Source organism: Camellia sinensis, chromosome 9 (genome assembly GCF_055761805.1).
Source record: "Camellia sinensis isolate YWXY chromosome 9, ASM5576180v1, whole genome shotgun sequence".
Taxonomy (NCBI): Eukaryota; Viridiplantae; Streptophyta; class Magnoliopsida; order Ericales; family Theaceae; genus Camellia; species Camellia sinensis.
In genome coordinates this window covers 24196241-24206111 of record NC_138969.1, presented here as the reverse complement: position 1 = coordinate 24206111, position 9871 = coordinate 24196241, and the positions used below count along the sequence as shown (strand labels likewise).

The following is a 9871-nucleotide window of genomic DNA, read 5'->3' as shown; positions in this document are numbered from 1 at the left end:
AACCCAAGACTCAAATACAAAGAGTAAAGGATAGAAATGAGAATGAGACAATAACACATCCATGGAACCGAGTCTCGAATACAATGAACAAGGAAGGGAAAACTGGGATCGCTATAATCAACCATGTACCAAAATCAACAATTTTGACACCATACAACATCATTATCAATCCCCACAATCATTTTCCCTTCATTCACCAGAAACCCCTTTTTCTATTTTACACCCATACCCTAGGTTTGTTCAAAATATCCCCAAATACCACCATTGTTACACAACAACACATAACCAAGTTAAAAACCATATTAAAGTATAGAAAATTTCTAACTCAAGAAGAAAAGACCCAACAAAGCAAAGTGGAACCCTCAACAACGATAAAACCAAGTTCCAATCAGATCAAAATGAAACTCTTGGAATGCTCTAGCTTTTTCTCAAAGGCACTAGGGTAGAGAACCCAAAGGATCTAGGTCAAAATGTAGAGAGAGAGTGTGTGTGTTTTAGAGAGAGAGAAGAATGAAAAAGTGATATAAAATGTTGTTTTCGCGATCTGATATACGCACAGTCCGCTCGAGCGGAAGAGTTGATGCTCGAGCGTCAGACTCAAAAATTTGTTATGCTTGAGCGCAAGAAGTCCCGCTCGAGCACATAATACACACCTTGAGCACTTTTGCAGACAACAGACAAATGGCTCGAGCGCAAGAAGGGCCGCTCGAGCGCCTACTCGCTCAAGCATAGGAAATGCCGCTCGATCGTGGAAAACACCTCTCCAATACTTTTACAGACGTGTAAAATACTGAGAGTTTGCGAACCCCACTTGAGTGCAAAAAGGGTCGCTCAAGCGGAAAACCAAAATTCTGGGCAACACAAGGTTTGAAAACTAAGCAATCAACCTGTTCCAAACATACTCAAAATGCCCAAATAACCAAATTTAAGGAGGGATAAAGAGGAAAAGACAATGAGCAACATTCAGAAACCATAAACTTGGGTTCGGACTACCACAAGTGTCGGGTCAAAACTGGGATCGTTATAAGTCGTACGTATAATCATTTGATAAGGGAACCAAATTCAAATTTTTTTACAATAACTCATTTTAAATCACAAAATTCTGTGCATAGCACGGGTAATATACTAGTATCTATACTATATATTAAGCAAAAGGGGGTTTTTAATCCCAAGCCTTGTGGGAGCTCCAATCTCCCAATCTAAATTTCTTGATTTTTTGATTTAAAAAAAAAATCTTAGTATTTATTAACTTCTCCCAACTCCCAAGTCTTACCATCATAATAGCACTTTAATGCATTAAGAACAAGCATAAAAAAAATTATTTGAAATCTGACACATATAAATTCTTTGAAAAGTCCCAACACATATGATTATTATCCCTCATAATAACACTTGAATGCATTAAGAACAAGCATAAAAAAAAATTCTTGAAAAATCCAACACATATGATTATTATCAAGATTTAATATAATATAATAAAAAAAGACATTTAATTCCTTAAAAAGTCCAACACATATGATTATTATCAAAATATTGAACTTTAATATAATATAAAAAAGGAAAAAAAGAAGACATTTAAAAAGGGGGTTTTTAACCCCCAAGGCTTGTGGGAGCTTCAATATCTCAATCTAAATTTTCTAAATTTTTTATTTAAAAAAAATACAGTATTTATTGATTTGGTCAAAATTCCCAGATCAGCATTTATTAACTTTTTTCAATCCACATGTCTTTCCACATGCCTGCATTTATTGATTTGGTCAAAATTCCCTGATCAGCATTTAAAATTCCCTCAAAAAAATAATTATAGATACAATCCGTGTATAGTTATTGCAGTACCCTTTTCAACTTCTCCCATATATTATGATTAGTGATAAGCTTGTTAAATTATTTTTGTAAAAAATCTTAAAAAACATAATTTATATATTAAAAAAAATCTAAAACAAATATAAATATCAATAATTATCCCGTGCATAGCACGGGTGATAGACATATTAAGAAAAATGGGGTTTCTAACCCCCCAAGTCTTGTGGAAGCTCCAATATCCCAATCTAAATTTCTTGATTTTTTATTTAAAAAAAAAAAACTTAGCATTTATTAACTTCTCCCAACCCCCAAGTATAAAAAAAAAATTCTTTGAAAAGTCCAACACATATGAATTCTTTGAAAAGTCCCAACACACATGATTATTATCCCTCATAATAACACTTTAATACATTAAGAACAATCATAAAAAAAAAAAAATTCCTTGAAAAGTCCAACACATATGAATTTCTTGAAAGTCCAACACATATGATTATTATCAAAATATTACACTTTAATATAATATATAAAAAACAGACATTTAAAAATCACAATTCACATATATAAAAATAATTGTGAAGTACATATGAATTCCTTGAAAAATTCAATACATGATTATTATCCCTCATAACAAGATTTTAATGCATTAAGAACAAGAATGAAAAAAATTCCTTGAAAAGTCCAACACATATGATTAGTATTAAAATATGAAATTTTAATATAGTATAAAAAAAAGAAAAAAAAGAAAGACAAAGTGGTGAAACACAACCCGTGCATAGCACGGGTGATATGATAGTATTATATAAGGAAAAGGAGGTTTCTAACCCACACGCCTTGTGGAAGCTCCAATATCCCAATCTTAATTTTCTAATCGTTTGATTTAAAAAAAAAAAACTTAGCATTTATTGATTTCTCTCAACTCACAAACATTTTTGACTTCTCCCATATTTACTGTCACACCCTTTTCAACTTCTCCCATACACTATGGTTAGTGATGAAATTGTTAAATTATTTTTATAAAAAATCTAAAAAAAATAATTTGTATACTAAAAAAATATCTAAAACAAATATAAATTCTTATTAAAAAATAATATGTTGCAATTACAAAAAAAAAAGAGAAAAAAAAAATGCACTATGCATTTCATTAATAATGCTCAAAAAATGTGCTAAGTGTTTGTGTAAAGGTTTGACACGTGTCTACTCTCAAATTATCAAGTGAATATAGATGAAACCAAAGAACTCTGCTTTAATGACTAACAAATATTAGAAGCCCGACCATTGAAGCCTAATAGCTATTAATTAATAGAATTCAGCAATTGAAAGGTCTCAAACCACATCTCTTTGTTTTATCAAATGTTCCATTTTTTTGGTTCACACATTCATTCTAATATTGATAGTGAATTGGACGTGCGAAAGAGTGAGAAACATTAAAATTATATATTGAGTTATGTAATTGTTGTGATGAAAAATAAAGGTTGTCTTCTCCTTTTGGCGATTTATCTGCTTATACCTTCAATTAAAACGTTAGGTGTGCTTCTATATCATCATTGAACGTTGCTTTCATTTTTTTTAGATACTTTGTCTTACAATTGTTTGTGTTTTGTGTTATGAAATTTATTATATCTGTATTTGCTAAAGCTATTATATGGACGTAATACAAGAAGTGCAGACTATTTCAATGTTATTCTCGAGATTAAATGTACAAAAAACATACACAAAAAGTATATGAATAGACAAGATTTTACAAAATTTGTTTGCGAGTCTCACTTTTTGAAAATCCTATTCAAGCAAGAAGAAAAAAAAAAAAATGATAAATGTGGAGCAAAGATCAAAGATTAAAACTCCAAAAACAAGCAAGTAAACAAACAAGCAAGTAGAATAGAATGTTTAACAATAGACATTTGAAAATTTGTAACAAAATTTTATAACTTTCTTTTTTGCTAAGAAAATTCTATTTGGTACTACCTAAATCAAATGTTTTTAAATTTTTTTTTTCCTTTTTTTCAATTTTGAAATTAAAACTATAGTAAATTTATGTAAGCATAATTGTTAACCACATTTTTTTACTTAATGTATAATATTATATTGACTACTTTTTTCAAGTTTATTTTTTTTTAAAGAATTTATATAGAAGTAAAAAAAAATGTCGTTACAAATAAATTTTTCCTTAATTTAGTTATAAATTTTTCTCGTACATTATTTTTAAATTTTGAATAAAAGTAAACATAAAATAATTGATTGAAGATATGTTGTATTTTTTATATTCCTTTTTTTGTGTAAAAGAAAAAAGAAAAAGAAAAAAAAGGTTTAAATGTGACAGTTTGGCTTCTTTTAGCAAAGAGGTTAAAAACAACATTTTGACTTTTAACTTCTTTTGAATCACATCAACTTTCTATTTTTTACACTCTTTTTCAAAAAAAAAAATAAATAAATAAATAAAAAAGTCAAAAAAAAGTTTGTAACCTACTTTCCAAAACAACATTTTACCTTATTGATTTATTTAACTTATTTTGTCTTTTTATATTGTTTTTAGCCATACCCAAACCCAACTCACTTCTCAAACGAGAACTTAATCTTAATCATTAATAATTTATTTGTTTATATTAATGAGAAAATAATATTATAATATCTTTTACACTGAAATACATATTGTTTCTTATTTATTTTGAATTTTTGAACATTTTTCGAAGGGAAATTTAGTCGAATTGACTTTTTAGATAGTCAATTGCATGATGAGCCAAGGACCAATTTGTCTAGAACTCTAATTATTTTGTTATAATTTTTTTTATTGTTTTCTTAGTAATTAACCTTAATTTCGCAATTTGACTGCAAATTTCTCATAAAAGATCTCATCAACAAGATGCAAATAAGAAGGAAAAGGGAAGAATGAATGGAGAATTATTCCATAATACCTATGAAGCACGGGTACGGGTGTGAGTACTGGTACTGGAACGATACGGGTACGGCTTGGTACGCTTGTAAAAAATATTTATTTTTAATTTAGAGTAATGTAAAAATTAATTAAATGGTTTAATTTGTTAAGATCTAACTTATAATTAACGTTTAATGCCAAAAGTAAAGTTATAAATCAAAATTAAATGTTAATATATTAAATAACTTACAAACCATAGTTTAATTTTAAAATCATACTAAACATAAAACTTAAAAATAAAAAAGAAGTCTAGTGAAAGGAGTTTTATCTCTGTAGTAGAAGAAGAAAATATTGTCTCAACTGAAGTACAGTATGGCTTGGGTATATATTAGGTACGTCTGGGTACGTCAAAAATTAAGAACAAAAAATTTAGATACGTGTTTCGTGTACCCGGTACGTATGCAGAAGTATCATACGAAGTATTATACTCCGGTAAGTACCTGGTACAGGTACACCATATTTTTCGAAATAGTCATGCTTCATAGCATAATACTGTCTTGATAGAGATAAACAACCTAATTGATAAATGAATGAATAAATGTAAAAGCATTTTAAGTCCAGTGCAAAAGATCACGTCTTTTCTATTTCTTTCATTCCTCTTTTATTGGTTTGGTAGAATGAAGAAATTATAATGATTTCACACAAAATTCATAGAGTTATGGTTAAACAGAGAAATTTCTCTCTGTGTTGAATATTTTCTGAGACTCTTTTAGCAAAATCTATGCTAATATATAAAGAAAGGACATTTATTTGGTGTAAATCAAGAAGGGAATTTGTATCGTGCTTTATCTAATTCCAAAATTGCCTAAGAAAGTGTTTCATTTTTTTTTATTTATCTCGTCTTTTCTCAAAATGCTCTGTTTTTTATTAAATGTCTCAGGTTTTTTATTTTTAGACCCCTATTAACTGCTTCGGGTTTTGATTGTGAACAATTAAATTTGGTTTCCTAAGATTGTCAAGGGAGAATATTTCCCATCCAATTTGATTACAACTTTTACATAGGATGTTATTATAACATTTATGTGGAATATTTGGATAGACAAATATGTCTACAGTGCTACTTGTCATGAGAATGACAAAAGCTTCAATGCTTGTTTATTGGTACAAAAAAAGGCCATTTGGAAGACCATTTTATGCTGTATGTATTATGTGCTTTCTTCTCTACTAACTCGGTGGGCAAAGTATCGGTAACCAAAAAGCTTAATAAGTAGTTTTATGTTATGGGATCTAATATGTACTGCACGACCTTGCGGTACAAACAGCACCATAAGCAAGTTTCTGCCACCGATAACAGTGTGAAGACAAACAGCACCATAAGCAAGGGGGCTTTCAATGACCTTTAAACCACATCTATATTCATTCATTTTAAACCACAAAAAGACCCATTGAAATGACTTATTGTTTAAAAAATAACACTGCCACATCATTCTTGTGAGGTTTTCTGTATCATTTTCCTTTCATGCAATAGTCCTGCCTTTCTTTTCTTTTAGGTAATAATCAATTGCCTTTCTAGAATAGTAGGTCCACTGATCCAAGTTGTGAATCTTGTTTTATTTATAATTTGATTAGTGTTATCAAGTATGAAATCACTGAATTTTTTTTACTGGCCTATTTTTTTGTTTCATTCTTATTTTTCCTGTTGGAAAATCTTCACTGTATTTAAATAGATTAAATTCTGTTGTGTACAAAACAACAACAAGAATAAAAAGAAATAAAGAAAAGGACAGAATTTGTTTGATTACAAAAATCAAACTTGAAATAATAAATAAATAAATAAAAACAGATTTTATTTTGTTACAAAAACAAAATTAAAATCTGATTTAAATAAATAAAAACAACACTGAAAATAAATTAAATAACTTACTTGATTTAATTTCTTCAAATTATTTTCTGATCAAGTCCAGTGTTTGACACTGTGTCCTTAAGACAGATTCGTCCTCTCCACGGTACTTTCAGAATTTGGACGTCTATCTCCCAGGATGAAATGATCTACCACAAACAATAGCAGCACTACAAATTGTTTGCCTTACGAACACACTAAGTGTTTACACTCTTTCTTTCAGAAATAAAATACAGCAAGATGAAGAATATAATTAACAGAGGTGAAATACGAAATTTCTGAATGCAAAACATCAAATGAGGGTGGTCCTATTTATAGATGTAAAGGTGACTCTTGGTTTTAAATTGAACAGGTATGATACCTGTTGGTTTTGAATTCAAACAGATTTGAATCTGTTAACAATTCAAACAGATAGCAAAACCGAGAAGGGCCCTGTTTGGGTGTGCACTAATTCCAAACTAGTTTATTTTTGAAAACAGGAAGGGCCCTGTTTGGATGTACAGAAAATCCAAATCAGTTTAATTTGAATTCTAGATTTTATTTTACCAAAAAATAAAATTAAATTCAAATGTTTTTGGCCCAAAAAGATTAGAAGCCCAACCCAACCACGCACCTGCGCCCAGCCCGCCCGATCGGATGGCGGTGCGCGTGGTGATTTTGGGTCCAATGGGTCTAGCCCATAACCTCTCCCTCTAAAACACTTGGGTACCCCTTGGGGCACACCCCAAGTATCTAACCCAAGCCTTATAAACCCTTTCAAAACTTCCCACCAAATCAATGTGGGACAAGCCAATTTACAACCTTAAGGAATTTCCACCAAAACTCCATTTCCATGGAGCACACTTTGGCTTCAATTTCCCATTCACTCGGTAATGGTTTTGAGCAACCAAATATACCACGTGAATCACAACGCGGCATAGAACGCGTTACCACTTTGACCCGAGTAAAACGACACTCGGGGCCCACCTAAAAAATAGACCAAACTTGAGAAAAAATTCTGGTTTTACCCCGAATTTTTCTACCATTTCCAACATTTCCCTCGTGGGTTACAGGCAGGGAGTTCGAGGTTCTGGGCGTTTCTATTAGCCACCTATTGGGTTTCTTTTGTTGCATATTACCTTTTGTGGAAGGCATACAACCACGTTTCTGATCTGAGAGCTGCCGCTTTAATCTCTCCAGAAATGAGAACTGAAAAATTTGCTATTCTTGTCAGAGACATCCCTCATCCACCCGAAGGTCAACTAGAAAGGAACAGGTTGATTCATATTTTCAAACAATCTATCCGGATACATTTCACAGATCAATGGTGGTCACAGACAACAAAGAGGTATCGAATCAATGTTCCTCACACTTGATTGTTTTGTGCTGTTTTTTTCACTGTTTTCCATCTTTTCCTCACAGTATGATTTTTCTCAAAACTCAAGTTTGTTTTGCAAAGTATACAAGATGGAATAATTAGGTTGTTTTTATCTGTATCTATGCTATCTATACATTATACAAACTTACTTGCTATGAATGATTTGTTACACATTCTGCTTCCCAAAAACCCACAACAATACTATATTTCCACAAATATTTATGATGCCTAGTACTAGGGTACTACCAAGGACCAAAAAAGTAAAATCACTAAACCATTAACTACTATCCACTAGACACGACTCACGCTCTCCACTCTCACCCACGATTTCCTGCACACATTAGTGTGCATACACTTCTAGTCATATAATTTACTGTTTTGTTTTATCATACATTTTTGTGTTTGATGATTAGTGGTCTAATCCATTAAATTAAAAACCAACCTCCTATTGTTTGATTTTTCAAGGTCAACAAAATTTGGGAAGAGTTGGAAGGGTACAAAAAGAAGCTTGCATACGCTGAAGCCATATATGCAGAGTCAAAGAAAAATGGCAAACCTCAAGGGATTCGACCTACAAACAAAACCAGTTGTCTTGGTCTCACTAGTAAAAAAATAGATTCCATAGAGTACTACAATGAGAAAATTAATGAATTGATCCCAAAATTAGAAGCCGAACAAAAGGTCACACTCAGAGAGAAACAACAAGGATTGGCTTTGGTCTTCTTTAACAGCCGGTTAACTGCAGCTTCGGCAGCTCAGAGTCTACATGCTCAAATGGTTGACAAGTGGACCGTCATGGATGCTCCTGAGCCCTGCCAACTGATATGGACTAACCTTCATAAAACTTTTTACGAAAGGCAAATAAGACAGTATGCTGTTTATGTTTTTGTTGCGTTGACCATAATTTTCTACATGATTCCAATCGCGTTCATTTCTGCGCTCACGACATTGGCCAATCTAGAGAAGCTTCTCCCGTTTTTTAAACCTGTTGTTAGTATGGTGACAATTAAGACAGTCTTGGAAGCATACTTACCTCAGCTTGCCCTTGTCATATTTTTGGCTATTTTGCCGAACTTTCATTTGTTTCTATCCAAGGCTGAGGGAATTCCTTCAGTGTCTCTCGCAGGAAGGGCTGCCTCGGGGAAACACTTTTATTTCACAGTGTTCAACGTTTTTATTGGAGTTACAATTGGTGGAACCCTGTTTGAGTCCTTGAAGAGCATTGAGAAGGATCCAAACTCTGCTTTTACGTTACTAGCAACAAGCCTTCCAGCTAACGCAACTTTCTTCCTAACCTACATGGTCCTGAAGTAAGATCACATTTCTTTTTTGTTTCTCTGCCATCTTTTCATCTTCTTTCTTGTCATAGTTTGTTCTTTTTACAAATGGTTGGACAGATTAATTTCGTGCATGTCAAATTACATATTATAATTGGATTGACATTCATGAGTATTTTTAATATTATGGCTACGTCAGTTGACTTATTAATTTTCTTGGGTCAATTTAATTTTGAAGTTGAGTTGTATGAGTTTTCGAAATTTGGTTTGACTATGAAGTTTGCTTAATTGTTTAAATGTTTGGTCAATTTAATCGCATAATTTTATTAATCTCTCAGGTTCTTTGTTGGCTATGGGCTGGAACTATCCCAAATAGTGCCTTTAATCATTTACCATCTTAAGAGGAAGTACCTTTGCAAGACTATGTAGACACCCTATTTTTGACCGTCCTCAAGACTTGGACGTCACCATTTGAACACTCGGTGATCATCCATGTTTGTGTTCGTTTGGAGTTCCCGGAGGTCTCGGCTACGCGCCTCGCCTCAGGATCTCCGAACTCGACCGTTAAGTGTCTGGTTTTGCACCAAACACTTGCATCTTGCCTTGGAGGGGGCAGGGAATGCCTTGTGAGGCATCCCCACACACCACCGGCAACAGCTAGAGGC

At 32.3% G+C, this 9871-nt stretch overlaps 1 pseudogene across 1 annotated transcript; it reads left to right on the top strand.

Annotated features, from left to right (window-relative positions):
• Nucleotides 1–5964: 5964 nt before the first annotated feature.
• Nucleotides 5965–9635, top strand: LOC114270590 (CSC1-like protein ERD4; annotated as a pseudogene). The gene is made up of 5 exons (XR_014341247.1): nucleotides 5965–6071; nucleotides 7202–7233; nucleotides 7629–7899; nucleotides 8395–9239; nucleotides 9545–9635. The product of XR_014341247.1 is annotated as a CSC1-like protein ERD4 (transcript).
• Nucleotides 9636–9871: the final 236 nt, after the last annotated feature.